The sequence below is a fragment of the Protopterus annectens genome, chromosome 7.part0 (genome assembly GCF_019279795.1).
Source record: "Protopterus annectens isolate FY-2018-M chromosome 7.part0, PAN1.0, whole genome shotgun sequence".
NCBI classification, from domain to species: Eukaryota; Metazoa; Chordata; order Ceratodontiformes; family Protopteridae; genus Protopterus; species Protopterus annectens.
The window spans coordinates 614,055,097-614,072,320 of NC_056739.1; positions in this window are offsets into that span (position 1 = coordinate 614,055,097).

Sequence of the window (17,224 nt, forward strand, 5' to 3'; positions counted from 1 at the left end):
GTGGACAAGGACAACAGCTATACCAGTGCTGTAGGTCTAGCATATTTGATGCCTGAAAGTGTCAGTGCAGGCTATGCCCCCTGTCCCCCCATCATTACATCAGGATGTCCCCAATACCTGCCCTCTTCTCCTATATGTAGGGAACAGGTCACCACTGCCATGTTAGTCATGGCATACATTCACCAGGGGAGACTATCACATCACAGGATGCATCCTACATGACCCCAAGCATGACCTTGCAACACCATAAGGCACTGTATTCAAAGGAGGCCTAACTGCTACCTTTGTCCCAGCCATGTGAAGGACAACCACTGTTTGTGTGGTCTGCATTTCCCTAAGTATCACTCATCTCTGCATTTAATTTTGCTTTGAAGCTCTTTATTTAAAGTTTGATAATTTCTATTTTGATCTTATTCTAGTATTACATTTGTTTTCTTTTAAGTTTTCTGTTCTGTTGGAGTTTTAATCATTCCTCCCACCTGCCCAGTCCTTGTTGTGTTCTTAAATGTGGTGGCTTTTGAGTTGCCCTCACCTACTCACACCTATAGGTACTCTCCTCAGATAGTACCCACTCCACTATTCCTGACTTCTCTTCCACATATTCTGATTACCATGTATGGAACATTTCTCATGGTTTTTCCTGCTAGTCTGGTTGATATGGGCATCTTGAGACAGTGTAGCAACTGCCTTATGTACACAGACAACCGTCTGCTATTACCAGCTAGGAACACAATATGTGAGAGATGCAGTCACATTAAGAATCTAGAATCCTTGCTGTCTCAGTCACAAGCCAGTACATCTGGCACTGAGAAGGTTGTCTGCACAAACACTACGGACACCACACCTCTAACACCACCCACATCTGTACAACACACTCCTACATATGCAGCAGTTCTCAACAAAAACATAACTAAACAAAAGAGACCTCCCAAGGAAAAACACACACGCACATCACAACCCACAGCACCAAGCATCACACAAAGTACACACATCTGTGTCTCACAGCCTCTAAGGCCCAACCACAAACCCAACATACTAGTCATAGGAGACTTTATCATGAGACACACAGATGCGCCCTTGACCAGACTAGAGAAGAAGAAAGTTACAGTAGGTTGCTTGTCAAGTGCTAGAATCTGCCATATCATGCACGCACTCAAGTCTCTGAACAACAGGTACTGTTATGACTCTGTCATAATCCATGTCGATGTGAATGACTTCACATGTACCTCTTTGGATGATTTGCAGATGACCGCAACTGGGCGCTGTCTTAAATTCCCCTAGTGATGTGAACGTCCTCTGAGAGGGCCTTACCAAAACTAATGACTGGTGCCAGAAGCATGGCCTCAAACTGAATGCCAAGAAATGCATCATTATCCCTTTTGGGGAAAATGGCATCCCCACTAATTATCATATTAATAACAACATACTAAGCATGCAATCAGTCATGAGGGACTTGGGCACCCAGGTTGATAGCAACCTGACTTTTGACCACCATGTTGCCTCCATTGTACAGAAGGCTTCCTACATGGCCCACCTCATAAATAAGGGTATTCCATCCAGGAGCAAGGAGGTCGTAACATCCCTGTACTCCTCCCTTATCAGACCCATTATCGAGTACAATGTCCCCTTCATCATGTACCTTGCCAAGCACATGCAGCAGTTGGAGAGACCACAGAGGTTCCTAACCAGGAAAATCCAGGGTCTATACAGGTAGGCTAAAAGCCCTGTCCCTCTACTCAGTCTCATACAGACTGCTCAGAGGTGACCTGTGTCTGGCATACAAGGCTATTTCAGACCCAGCCTTGATGGAGTTGCTGCATATCCATAAGACAAACTCCACTTGCTCAACCTGCACACAAGGCTTTAACCTGGTTTGTGACATTAATAGAACTTATTGGTGGGATAGATTTGTGTCCAAAAGACTCCACCATCTGTGGAATAGACTCCCTCTCCATGTCAAGCAGAGTACTTCTCTAGCCCTCTTTAGGAAGAACCTTGACGTCTGGATGGAAAACAGAAAATATACCCTTGGGATCCCACCTGTGTCCCTGCTGGACAGGGGAGACAGGTGCTGACTTTGATGGAACATGGGCAAAATTCTTGGCTAGGCTTATAAGGGCTTCCGAGCCAATAGGACCCATCAGCCTAACTAGGCTGATCTGCAAGGCTAAAGCACAGTTTATAGTGAACCTCATTAACAAAGACATTGGCAACCTCCACAGACTCCATCGCGCACAGTTAGGCTTCATCAAGCAAGGGATCATATCTGTTACACTCGGATGACTTCTTTGGCACAGTCACCAAAGTCATGGAGGGGGGTGAGGGTGCACACTGCCTACCTTGAGCTGGACAAAGACTTTGACAGAGTATAACCTACTTGGCCATAATAGATATATGCTCTCAAGTATCCATCACACCATATGTTACCAGAAGGGTAGCACAATGGGAGCGCTGATGTGACCCACCTAATCTACATAGGGGAAACCACCTCAAGTGGTTGACCCATAACTAGTGGCACTACCTGGTGTTCTGTGTTTTGGCCTCTGTTATGTGTGATGTACACTTCTAAGGTACAGGGCACAGCCACTGGACTATGGGCGACCATCTTTGCAGACAACTGCATGCTGTCACCTGATTCCCTAGTGATGTGGACACCTGCCTAGGAGGGTCTCATGCAGACACATGATAGGTGCCAAAAACATGGCCTCAGGCTGCATACCAGGAAATGCAGTGTCAACCCCTTTGGGGAGACTGATGTCCCCACATATTATCACAGTACTAACAACATCCTAGGCATGCAATCAGTAGTGAGAGATCTGTGCACACAGGTTGATGGCAACATGACATTTCACCACCAACAACATGGCCCACCTCATACATAAGGGTATGTCATCCAGGGACATGGGGTCATAACATCCGTGTATTCCTCCCAATAAGGCCCATTATTGAGTATAATCCCCCATTTGTCATTCACCTCACGCAGCATATGCAGCAGCTGGGGCATCACAGAGGTTCCCCACCAGGGAATACTAGGGTCTCAAACATCTACCATTCACACATAAGCTATAAATCCATCCTTCTACCCAGTTTCATGTATACTCCTCAGATGTGACCTCTGCCTGGCATACAAGGCAATCATGGACTCCACATTGTTGGGACTGCTGCACAAGTGCAACTGAAGCTCCACTCTATTAACCCACACTCACACCCTCAACAACGGGGTGTGTTGGCAGCTCAGATGTGTGTCCACACACTCACCCTGGTAGAGAATGCACACCCTTTCCATATCAGACAGGGTAGTTATTTACACCTTTGCAAGTGGAACCTGGGTAACTGGATGGTTAACAGCACATACACACTTGGGATACCACCTGTGTCGCTGTTAGACTGTGGCATCAGGTGCTGCCTTGCATACACATGGGCTAACATCTGAGATAGGCTTATGGAGGCTCAGGGCCCATAGCCTAGTAACCTCGTATGATCCTAGGTATACCACTTATTGCCTGTGTGCTGTGACAGACTGTGTTGTTATGTGTCCACACCCATCACTGCTATCTACTGTAGTGTGTCCGCTATGGGCAACTTTACAGTACCATGTCATACAGCCACCATCTGACAAATACATGATTAGTACTACAAGTGCATGTGGACATTCCAGCAACATGTGTGCTACACAATACCTGAGAGCAGTGCAAATGTGGTGTAGGGTTTCCTCCCTATAGGTTTTTAAAATCTGCAGCACACAGATGTTTGTGGAATGTGTACATGTGCCTGATATATGTGGACCCCCTGCCAAGCAAATATGGATGTCTTAGAAACCAGTTGCACAATATATAATTGTTGTACCCAGACTGTGGAGAATGTGTCTGTGACATGGCAGACCCCTCAAAATACAGTAATGGTACATTAACATCTGGTACTGTATTCATGCCCTTACAATGTATGCTTAGTACGTACACACTGTTGCTGAGGTGCAGCCTGTGTCCCCCCACTACTGCTGCCTATAACCTGTTGTTCTGCTGCAGACGATCACCAGGTATGCTAGTCATAGCTGTCAGGATACAGATGTGGAGTATACAGTGACCTAGCCAGAGTGCATCAGAAACAGTCAGGGACACCTGGACCATGGTTGAAATATGCCTGTATGACATTCACAGACTGAGATGGCCTCACTGATTGTGCATGATGTGATATCCCAGCTGTATCCACCAGTAGTTACTGTCACTATTGTACAACAGACAATTCAGTAGCATTCGTACGTGAGCTGACCAATGCTGGGGGACTCAGAGGCCAGAGCTGTGATCTATGTCACTGCAGACTGAGCCAAAAGGGAAGACTGTAGGTGTTTGACAGCTGACTAACAGCAACATGTCATTCCAAGATAGGTTGTTGAGACCTACTGCTGGAATTCCTATTCCCATGACTGCATCCCCCCATCTGCATTCTATTATGCATTATTACTATTACTATTATTATTATTACTATTATGCATTCTATTATTCCATTCCAAAGACATGCATTTGGAGCATTTCTCCCCGGGCCTCCGCTGAAAACAGGATCTGTGGAACCTAGTCGGACATTCCCGGTCAACAAATGTTAAATAAAAAAATAAAAATAAAATAAAAAATTATATGGGTAATTCTATGACATACCTAGTATAGTGCTGTATGCCTTTGTGAGCAGAAATCCAGTAGTAGTTTTCCTAGGAAAGCACGGTTTGTCTTCTTGAAGAAAGTCATAGACCTGTTTACCATAGGCAGTAGCTTGCCTTTTGTAGGTAATGCTCATGAACAGGTGATTGCCTGTGCACCAATCTGTGACTCACACTTGCTAATAGCATCCAGAACAGCTGGGTTGCGTTTTCATTAGCCAATGACATGGCAACATAGTGCTGTAATTAAGGCTTTTATGTAGGCCTTGGCCCTTTTTCTGGCCTGTGAAGAGGACATTATCAAGGTGTGGGAGCTACAGCATCACAGAGGGTAGGTAGAAGTACTGTCCACTGTTTGGACTGAGCAAAAAAACACGTTGGCCACCATGCTGAAAAGCATCCACCAAGCACTGTGATAAAAAAGCAACTTTTTAATAAAAATGTACTTTAAAACATAAATAACTTGTGTATGAAATATTACAAACTAAGGATTAGCACTTTCAGGAAATACCCTTTTGTCAGATCCCGTCACTGAGAAATTAATCATTCATATAAAAAGAACAAACAACCAATCACAATAATTATGCAAATACACCCCACAAACATAACCTAATCATAAAGGTGCATTCAAGTTCAAAGTACTGGTCAGCTCAAAATTGTCTATGAAGAAATAAGAACCTCACATTTCAGTCCTATATGCATAACTCTATTTGCTTTCATTAGCCAATCAGAATTGCAAAGAATGCACACCCTTAGGAATGATCCAGTCAGACCTTAAGTTAACTTAACTACTTGCAATGCGCTACTATGGTTTCAGGTATATCCAGCAGCACAATGCAAAAAATACTAATTTGCATAAAACATTACTAAAGAGTGTGGCCATCACATAAAAACAGATCTGAAAGGATCAAAACATTTAACTATAATCTGAATCTATATGGCATACTTGGAATCAGAGAAAACATAAATATGCATATCAACACCTTTACAGGCAAAGAAGTTCATCAGCATAAAAATTAACTGTCCAATCAGTTTCCTCCACGGTACTTTGCATCCTTTCATAAGCCAATAGGAACTAATGCAGTAACCTACACCTTTTTAATGTTAGTCCTATAGGAACAAAGCCATTCAGGCCAGGATATTTGTCGGCCTTAAAGTCAGCTATCCAGTGCAATTCAGTTTTGCCCACAGGGGAAAGTTCCTGTCTTCTTTAACATCTCCATTCTCATGGGATTTGTATCTGTGCATAATATTTATGGGCATTGTAAGGTCTGTGGGTGAATTAGCAAAGAAAATAGCTTTCAGCACTCTGTTACATTTAAGGTATATCACCTGAACTTATTTTCCAACTGCTTAACAACCAATGTGATATATTTGGCAAAGTGTTGTTTTTGCCCATGTTTTTATGTGGGCAAAATGAATAGAATGCCAAAGAATCATGTCCTGCAAAATATGAGGGACATAAAGATGCTTTCTGATCATAATGTGGTATCACAGCATGTGAGAATGCATACAGGGCATAATTTCAACTTTCTAGTACTATAGATTGTCAAAGAAGGCAAGAGGGTTGGAGATATCCAAAATAGAACTGAATTAACTGAATCACATTGGTGTGCTACTGGCATACTTCAACTGGGTTTATATATGTGTCCAAAGTTTTTGGCAGCAGTGATCACTGTCTGTGACAGTGTGACAGTGTGACACTTGAGAGACATGTACCATGCACAGTACAGAGAGTTTACACTTATCCTGCCGTCATTGGCAGGCATGGGGTTAGACTATCAGCAGACATTCACAGACGCACCAAGCATACAGCTGTACCAATAGACCATTTAATTTACCTTATTAACTTGGAATAGTAGTGTACTTCATATTGTTTTGTTTAATGGAGTCTTATCACCTTGCTGAGCAATGCTGTTACGCACTAGTACATCTGGAGACAGACATTAGTATACCCTTCATACAGCTACTACAGACATTTATTTACCTGTAAGTCCTGTGGGTAGAATATCTGTTAACAATAAATAACTGTTTCTATCAATAGTCAGTACTACTTGTCTGTTACTATAAATATAGCTTAGTACCTGTCCCTGGATTCAAACCCTGGTCTGTGTCTAGCAAAATGAACATATATATTGCATATCACACTGAGCTACTAGGCCACTGCTGGGTGTTGATTGTGTGATATGTACCTAAACCTCACCTGGTGACAAAGTCCAATCTGGTAATATAGGTAGAGTGTCACACAAGACTGCAGTGGCAGTTGAACATACATGCATGATATTCATGCATGACAGAGATAGTAGGTGATCTGTGTATTTATACATGGAATGCACGTGTACACAATTAACCCCTAGTGGATGGGAATATGTGTGGCCTGTACAGACCATATCGGGGTGCTGGGTTGTCTACCTGATCATGTATATTTGCAGATGGTATATTTGCAGTCTACATCTATTACAGTTTCATACTTGCCTGCATCAGTGTACCTACATCCAAGGATACATATAGCTGAAATCCAAAGGTTAACACAAGATAATCCTGGGAGGAACACATTATAATACCTTAGACAGTACTACTCTAAGTTCAGATCTTAGTGCAGAGCAAATATATTGCATTATATCTTGTGGTACAGCACCACATCTACACTTTATCATAGCAGCTCTTTATTGGCCAACCTTCGGTCGCTTCATAGTGTTATACCGATGTTTATCTCACAGCACCTGTAATATTCGATTTCTTGAACAACAGCCCAGAATACACACAACAATTCGCAGAACACAAATTTATCGAGGATGACATGACACAGTGATGGTATACAGCTGACAATCTTTATGTTCTACACTTTAAATAATGCAGGCATTGGAAGACATCTGTTGTTACACAAGCTATGCAGTACTATCTTTATTTCTTCACAATTCTGACTGCAGTTGTATTGTATTTCATGTAGATTAGGAATGCAGTTAATTTATTCCCTTCACATTTTCAATGCCAGTGTACTTTATTACCAGAACATGTATTATTAATACAGTATACACGTTATTCTCAAATGCTATTAATGCAGTATTAATTTCTTTCCATAACAGTAGCATGTGTCATGCTTTCATCTATACTGTAGAATAAAAACTGCACCAAAAGCTCACACACCAAAGATTTTATTAAACAACAAAGTAAGTGCTTTCGCAACTAACCAAGTCGCTTCATCAGGTCTGATGAAGCGACTTGGTTAGTTGCAAAAGCGCTTACTTTTTTGTTTAAATAAAATCTTTGGTGTGTGAGCTTTTGGTGCAGTTTTTATTCTATTTTACTTCATTTTCTCTGCACCTTTCACTGTTTCCCTGGAGCTGCTTTATCTTTTACTTGTTTTCATCTATATTGAACTGTAGCTGGCAATATTCACTTATATCAGTCCAGGTCTATGAACACATTCATTGCAGTAAACTCAAAACAGGCTATACCTACTGGCTGTTGCTACAGCACTCTTTCTTAATTAAATTACTATATATTGCAAGATATATCTGCACTCACCACACTCTCAGCGCATCCTGGCCAGGTGCCCTGCATGGGCCTCCAGGTTGTTAGCCCTCTCCTCTGCAGCTGTTGGGGAAAAACACACCACTATGCATTCCTGTCTATCAGATAGTCATACCAGACTTTGGTAAATCAATGGTTTCTATACTTACAAACTTCTGGGCCATTGCAGTCCCAAGTATCTTGGATCCACTGGGGCAAGAGACCTCCCTTTCTATGCTTCAGGTTGTCATAGTGATGATGCACCTGCTCACCAGTGTGGGAGATGCCAGTTGCCGTGGTGAGGTCATGTGCCAGCTGGTCCCAGGCCAATGACTTGTATTCAAAGCCCTGGTACTGGCCCTGCAGCAGCTGGTCACCATGGTCTTTCACAAGGAGCCGAACCATAACCCTGGACTCCAAAATGCCCCTCCCCCCCGCTGTGCCTGGAAGCATGCATCCTCTCCAACCCCAGCCATAGCTCCTGCAGTGATCAAACTCCAATAGGTTCTGGCTGTATTCTCACCTGTTCAGCTTAAATAAGACTGTTTTCCCACCCTTTGCCATCATTGGACCATTTTTAGAAATGCTAAGTGAAGCTTAGTATCATGCAAATTTGTTAATCATAGCTGAGCAGTGCTTAAACTGGCAATGCTTAGTAGTGCGCAAACCAGTTTAGTTGAGTTGAGGACTGCTTAAACTGGGATTGCTTAGCAGTGCCCAAACCAGTTAAGCAGAACTGCACATTGCTAAGCACTGCTAAAACAGGTCCTGTTTAAGCATTGATTGGCTTGGCTTAGCAATGCTTAGCAGAGCTTAGCTATGGCCAAACCAGAGTTTAAAGAAAATATAAAAACTAATTGTTCATTAATAATACTTTATTATTATGTGTATCTATTTTACTTTATATCACCTAAACATATGCATTTCACTACATTATCTTGGAGTGTAACTTTAATATAATGGACACTTGTGTGTAACTGGGGCTTTTATCCTCAGATCTCCAATGACAATGGGCTTCTGGTCCAGCTGGGTGAACCCAGTTAACAAATGTCACTGTATACATGAAAAAAATATATAACATTTCCCTATCACATGTAGAAAGCTGAATGGCCTATACAGTGCACCTACTGCACATGAGGCCGTCACTCTAACCATTCAGCTACCAAGGATATGGTGATTAGAGCTATACATTTCTATATAGCTCTCAGTTATGTTTAAACACTGCTGAGCACTGCACCATGCAAACCTGCTTAGCAATGCTTAAACATGACCTTTCCTAACTAATTAAATGCATCCACTTTCTATTTCTAGATGTCTGGCACATGTCTATTGTTAAGTGCCGTGCAAAAATACGTGTTTCACTTTATTATTTCAGTATCCCTATTGAAATGTTCATTTTCTAGTCTATTTCATCTGTAATGTCACCTGAATGTTATACTCTAACTGTATAAATTTGTAAATATAGTAATATGGATCTCCCTTTTTCTAGTTTGTATCATCTGTAATGTTCATCACCAGTATGATGCTCTAACCATATAATTTTGTAAATATTGTAATACATATCTAAAAAATATGTAACCCTGTTTCTGGAGCTTTTCTTCCCAGGACTCCATTGAAAACGGGTTCATCTTGGCCCAACGGACTATCCTGGTAAACCAACTGCAAATAAATAAATAAATAAATATTTAAGAGCCACCCAGCACTTTAACAGTGCAGGGGGTGTGTTCCTCATCTGCAGACACTGTAACACACCCCCTACACTGATTCTGTATTGTGTTACATGGCTGTCTCTCAGTAGCTGGCCTTCACTAATATGAAAGTCGTGCTGTTGAGGGGTAGCTGCAGACAAGGCCAGAGTACACTCTGTGTAGTACTTACACTATTCCTACACAGAGTTTATTAAATCTGGGGGGGCTATCTTTCAGTTTCAGTGCTGCAAGAGACACAATGTCTAAAACTGGGGAGCTTTCTGTATTGTCTTGGTAATATTTTATTGCTTTATGACTTCCACTATTTGCCAAAGATCTGAGGTCTATGTATTTTCACAGATAGATGTTAAATACGTTTGGCTTCCAGCAGTGGGGGGTTTTACCTGGGATAGACATGGATGATAAGAAATAAGGTTATTCTGCAAGCTATCCCAGCAGTAATATTTGAGATAGTAATTTAAGAACTCTCTGAAAGAGACAGAGCATTCTGTATTCTGCCTTGGAGCTGACAAGATCCATTCACCAGACAGCTGCCTTGCTATGAGTAAGTAAGGCTAGGGAACAGTATAATTCTCTTAAATACAGTCAGGAATATAGCAACACTCAGTTTAGATGTTTTTCTTTATTTACTTGTGACTGTCTTGCAATGTTATTTTAAATATCTCTTGTGATTTTGAACTCTGATGTCACTGTAATTATGTACTCAGTATTTTCTTGTTCTTTTAATATTTATTATTAAATATATTTAAACCTTTCACTGTAGCTGAGCTGTCTAGAGATATTTATGTTCTGAGAGTACTTGCATATTTATTTGGTGACACTGTGTAGGCCACTCCTAATAGCCTTACTCTTGGTCAAACTACCACTTGTATTAATAGTAACATTACTCAGTAAGATTATACAGCATTTGTTAAAGCCTTAAAGTAGCTGATAAGGAGATGGCTGCTGGCAGTGATAACCATCTTATTGTCTGGGCAAAAGGGGGCATAGTTAGTAAACCTGTGCCACCCTTTCTCAGGTATGTGTGTGTGTGGATAAATCAAACTTCAAAGAGAGAATGTGTGTGTGTGTGTGTGTGTGTGTGTGTGTGTGTGTGTGTGTGTGTGTGTGTGTGTGTGTGTGTGTGTGTGTGTGTGTGTGTGTCAGCTACCTGGGTAGGGACATGAAGCACTGGTTGGACTGAGAGAGTACTGGAGGTCTTGGCTTGGCCACTCAGCTGAGATGTCAGCCCTATAGATGTGCCAATGGGGAATCTTATTGGGGATCTGGAGAAAGAATGAGAAACCAGCCCCGGACTGACTGTGGTTACTGTGTGCTCTTAAGGGAAATTGCACTTGATGCAGAAAGTTGTGTCTGGAAATACTGCGTATGTACCTTGTCATCCTCCCAATGTATGTCCCACACTGGTGCCAATGGTGAGGATTAAGGCTCCTTGATTACTGTTGCCAGTGGTGGGGCGTCACAGCATGATCCTCTATATACTAGGAAAACATGATTTCAAAACCAACTTAAACCTGGCATTTGGGTGATAGTGTGCTAGCTGACAGGTATTTCCACTCATGTGTGCTTGGAAAGATGAAATTTGCTGCAGCTTGATAGTGTCATATTTTTGCAGAAAATATTCTTGGTTTATTGGATTTCTAATATCATGATAGTAATTGACCCCATTCCTAAGTCAAAGTACAATTAAAGTTAATTAAATTGGTATAGTTTCAGTTGTTGATGTTAGCCAACAGTGCTGTTCTCAGCACCTGCACTATGCCCAAAAATTACTCCTTTTGTAATTCATATGGAGTTACATATATTGGCAGCATATCCAAGTATCACTGTAAATTCTTTTTTATTAGACATGGTGTTCCTTCTAGTATTCAAACTGTCTAGGTATCTATCTTATACATTGCTCTCATTTCTGCCTGCAAATCCTGGTATTGTATGACTTAGTGTCTCTCTCTGTACATAAGACACTGTAATCACTGGGTGTTGCAGTATCAGTGATCAATGTTGCTTTTGCCTTTTTCATGCACTACTATATCTGTTTTTCTCTTGTCTATTTTTTGAACTATTAGTAATGGGTGATCCCATGTGATATAAACTTCATTATTCTCTATAATGCTTTGTGCTTCATGTTTCCAATGTTTCTCAGCTGCTTCTGTATTTTAGTGTTTGCACAATCCCCATTGCAACAGCATTGCCACATTGTTGTGCCTTTCAGAATGCAGGCCATAAGTGTAGCATACCCAGCAACAAGATATGCAACTGCTTCTAGTTCTTTTTTTTTTGACATGTTCATGGACTTTGTAAATAAGTGTGCACATCAGTTAGGTATTGCATCTGTGCCTGGCATTTCCATTTAGGAGCCTTTTGTTAATTTTGTTTTAATAATTTCTCTAGCCATTACTTCATTCCTTTTCATAGTCTATACATTAGAGTTCCTTACTCTTTCTTTTTATTCTTCTATCCATATCCTGGGCTGCCATTGATAGCCTTTCATCTTTTGATTTCAATTCACCTCTTCTTATCCATTCCTGTATCAAATCCTGGTCAGAATGAGGTTCTTCCAAGAGATGTCTGATAGTGTCACTATATTTATGGATTTTCTGATTTTCTTTCCTTCTTATCTAATTATTTTCCTTATATTCTGTCTTTTGTTTTCTGGCACGTTCAGTTGCTGTCTGATTTTGTCTTCTTTTGGTTTGATTTCCATTCCCACTTCACATCGAAACACTTCTGCTAAACTTAGCAAGGATATCATCTTAGACTTTTCCTCATGTTTTAAAACTTTCACTATGTTTGGAAATGGTGAGGTCAGCACATATGTGTGCCATTCCACAATTGCAAATGTGTACATGTAATCAATTTTGAGGAGACCCATAGCTCTTTCAGAGCATGGAATATATAATCTTTGTATACACACTGATTTTTATATATTTTTGATAAGCATGAAGCATTTTTTTCTTCTTTTCCTGACCAACAGATCCAATACTTTTAGGGGTCAGTCACCCCAAACTGTAAGCTAGAACAGAAATATAAAATGGGTTTATAGCTTAGACTTTATTCCCAGATGTCAAAGCAGTTTTCAATATTAGTTTTAATATTCTGAAGTATTCTTTACTGAGTTTTATTCTGATTTGATCATGTTTTATTGCAGATGATTCACACACTCTCTCTCCTGTTCAAGTTCTTTTATATAACATTCCTGTCCAAGATTAATATTTTCTTGGTGCTACAGCTTTCCTGTTTTAAATGTTCCTTTTGCATATTTACCAAGACCAAATGACATCCTTATATCAGCAGAGAAAGTTTTAACCATTTGTAGTTATGCTTTTGATGCCCTGTCTAATGAACTATACAATTTTAAGGCGTCCACAAAAAGTAGATGAGAAATCTTTAAATAAGGTTATTTGTTGGGAGCCAAATTGTAACCAAGACCTAATCTGTTTAGTAAATAGCTTAGTGGGTTAAGAGCAAGACAAAACAGCAGCAATGACAGAGAATCACCCTGGAACACCCCCTTTGAATTTTTATCCCTTTGAAAATAATTTGCCCTTTGTCATGACTCGAATAGAAAGTGATTTGTCACCGTTTCATGGTCACTGCAGTGTAACTGATCAATGTAGGGTATATCATATACATCTTTAAGCATTCCGTTATTCAGGCATGTGGAATGCTATCAAATGCTTTCTTGTAATCTATACATGCCATACTTTGATTCTTCCCGTTTTTCTAATTCAGTAATACGGATTTATTTAGGAGCTAGGATAGTTTGTTCCGTATGATTTTTCTGTTGTTGCCCTTCTGTTCTATTTCCATTATTGAGTTTTTTTCAAAATGACTATAAACACTAACTGCATCAGTTCCAACTTGTGCATTGTTAGAAGGAGGGGGGCACATTATTGGTATGTAGTTTTTAGAATGGTTTGCAGGTTCACACTTAAGGAGGAATATCATTTTTCCTGTTGTTAACTAGTTTAATGTCTGTTTGGGATGTGCATGTAAGTAATTCTTACTCAAGACTAAATCTTTGTGTAAAGATGTTAATGCTTTAAACCAGAGGTTAGGTACTGCATCTGGGCCTGGTGTTTCCATTTAGGAGTCTTTTGTTAATTTTGTCTTAATTTCTCTAGCCATTACTTCATTCCTTTTCTTATTCTTTATAGTACTATGAATGTATATATATAAATATAAATATAAATGTATAAATAGATGAAGTACTATGTTCTTCATCTGTAAATATGTTGTAATTGCTATGTAAATTGTTAATCGCTATGTAATCCAATGTAACTACCGTCTGTTTATTTTAACTGTGGAGCTTTTCTCCACGGGCCTCCACTGAAAATGGACCTACGTCCAGCCGTACACTCCCGGTTAACAAATATAAATAAATAAATAAATAAATAAATTCTGTACATTAGAGCTCCTTACTCTTTCTTTTAATTCTTCTATCCATTTAGCATCTTTGTTATGTTCAACAGGGTCTTCATAAATACTTATCCAAAATGTACCCATTCCTTCTTTTTTGTGGTGGTGTTTCTATTCCTTTTGCTTTGTTTCCCAGTTCTCTATGAAATCTTTTTGGGTCATCCCCAAATTACTTATTTTGTAGTTTTCTTACATATTTATCAGCATACTTTCTGTGTTAGCAATAGTACATGATAAATCTTGATCTGTCTGGTACTGTGCATTGCTTTTATCACACCTATCTGGGTGATTTGTTCCCTTTTCTCTACTTTTCTAACAGTGATACTTCTTGTCTTAATTGCTTTTTAGTTTTTTTTTTATTTGATGCTTCCATGGTAGCATTTTACTTGCTTCCTTCCTTTTCTTTGTTAACCTATGTTTTCTGTGGTAACAGTTTATCAGTTATTAGTTTAGCTGCGTAGTAATATATTCTATCCATTTCTGTTATTTCTCTTAATAGTCCTGAATATTGTAATCGTCTGCTTTACCAATCTTCTAACATTTTGAGTCTTATTTACTTTCTGCAATATATTTCTTTCATCTGTCTTAATATGCGTACCCATCTCTATTAAATCAAACAGGTCTTCCCTGAAATAATTTTTTTCTTGATTGAGAGCATCTTCTTTGCTCTCTGTTTCCTGTGAGTAATCTCCAGAAAGTTTCAGAAACCTTCCTGTGTCATATCTTCGCCAGATGCAATCTACTTCATACGCTGCTCCTTCTTATGTGAACCCTTTGGTCAATCACTTTCCAACATTACCTGCATCGGAGTTGCCTCTCTTTCTTTCTCCTTCCCTTGTGCGTAGCTTCAACTAGGCTTTCATACTGGTCTTCTACAGAAGATTGTATTGCATCGTCATGTTGCAAATCTTCTTCAGATGCCTCCTGTACCACCTGCTGCTCCCACATCTGGGGACCTGTAACTTCATCATGCTGCAACATTGTCTGTGTTGTATTCCCCACACTAAGTCTTTCACTTCACAGATAATCCATAACTTCAATTTTTATTTGTTCAACTGCCTTAATATACAGGATTATGATCGGTTATGTGTCCCAGACATGTATGCCAAAAAATTCACATTGAGTGCCTTGGCATCCATGTTGAGAACACATAATTTAAAGTTATGATCTGCGAACAAATCATAATTCTTTGAATTGTGTGGAGCTTTATCTGCTCCATATGCTACTAGTTTCAGGGGAAGAAATTGATAAGTGTTTTGCCGGATGTCAAAGTCATAAAACAGTTAGCGAGTGCTGTCAGAGAGGCAGTGTAATGCAGTCCATTATGTTTACACTCACCTTTCATACCTCTTAACTGTCTAGATTTTTGCAGGATGCCCAGATTATTGCTTCTTATTATTAGTCTGTCCATGATAAAATCTGTAGATTTTGGACAAACCACTGAGGATTGACATCACTAAATAATGGCATATGTTTGACGTTCAGAGTTCACGTCCTTCAGGAAATGAATGCCAATACAGCCTTTTACTCTAGAAATTGATTTTATTTGAGAAGTTGGGGATGCACTACTGGTATGTACAGCAAACAGAAACAAATCTTTTATTTCTGTTGTTGTTATTTGATGGTCAGTAAAGATTTTACTGCCTGGCGCTATACCCAACCATAACAACATAAACAGAAGGTACTTAAATTTTGTTAAGGTCAGGACAAGAGCCACTCTTGTGCTTGAAAATCAATTTCTAGAGTAAAAGGCTGTATTGGCATCCATTCCCTGAAGGATATGAACTCTGAAACTTAACTGTTTGTCATTTTCCAAACAATGGAGCATAATGAGCATGCTTCATTCACTACAGTCTTGTTTTCTACATTCCCTCTTTGCTATTTTTTGTATTGTGAAATATTTCATATCCTGATGCCTTTGCCTGTATTTTTCTTCAAATATCTTTGGAGCTGCTTTTTTTTGTATTGTTTAGCTTGGCTTTCTGCTTTGCATAAATGTTACACCATACCAAGTCTCTTTTTTCTTTCCCATGTCCATTTTTTTTAGTGCTTTTCTGTTGGTTCCTTTTCCAGAAAAAATTCCTTTGTCTATGTAATGTTTTTCATAAATCTGTTGTATTAATGAATACAATTTCTCTTTGAAGCCTTTGACAGTTTTTCTTGTGCAAGTATTCATTTTCCTTAAATTTTTCTGCTAATCTTTCTAAATATCTTCTATCTAGAAATTCTGGGGTCTTGTTTAATAGTAACAGCACATAATATCTTTCTTATTGTCAACTTGTTGGCTGTTTTTCTTGTCAGTTTTTATGATTTTTTTTGTTTACTACTTCCTTCTACAATGGGGGGAACCATCCTCCCCTGAGGCTGGCCTTAACTGGTTGTATGAATGTTTCCATGTTCTGAGGTTCTACACTGCATTTTTTCCAGTCCTGGCACTAGTATGTACACAAGGATTTGGCATTTTATCCTGGGAACTCTGTACCCAGCTGTATTTTTATATATTATATATGTGTGTATATCTATATATATATCTATATATATATATATATATATATATATATATATATATATATATGGGTTCCCTTTTTAATTTCAAAATACTGAAATCCCAAATTACAGTATTTCGAAATGAAAATACCAAAATCTTGAAATACCGGTAAACCAGAAGCGCAAAATTCAAAATCCCAAAGTACTTAGATTTTGAATTGGCGCTTCAGGTGTTGTGGTGCGTGAATGGTAAGATGTGAGTTTGGGTATGCATGTATGTGTATGTCTGTTGGTTAGGGGCTTTAGTGTCTGTCAGTGTGTGTTTTGACTGTGATGTATGTGTGCGAGGGTGTGTATAATGTGTGGGAGTAAGTTGCTTGTGTGTGCCTGATTGTGTGATCTCTGAGTCAGTATATATAAGTAGGGGGGTGCCCCCACATGGGGG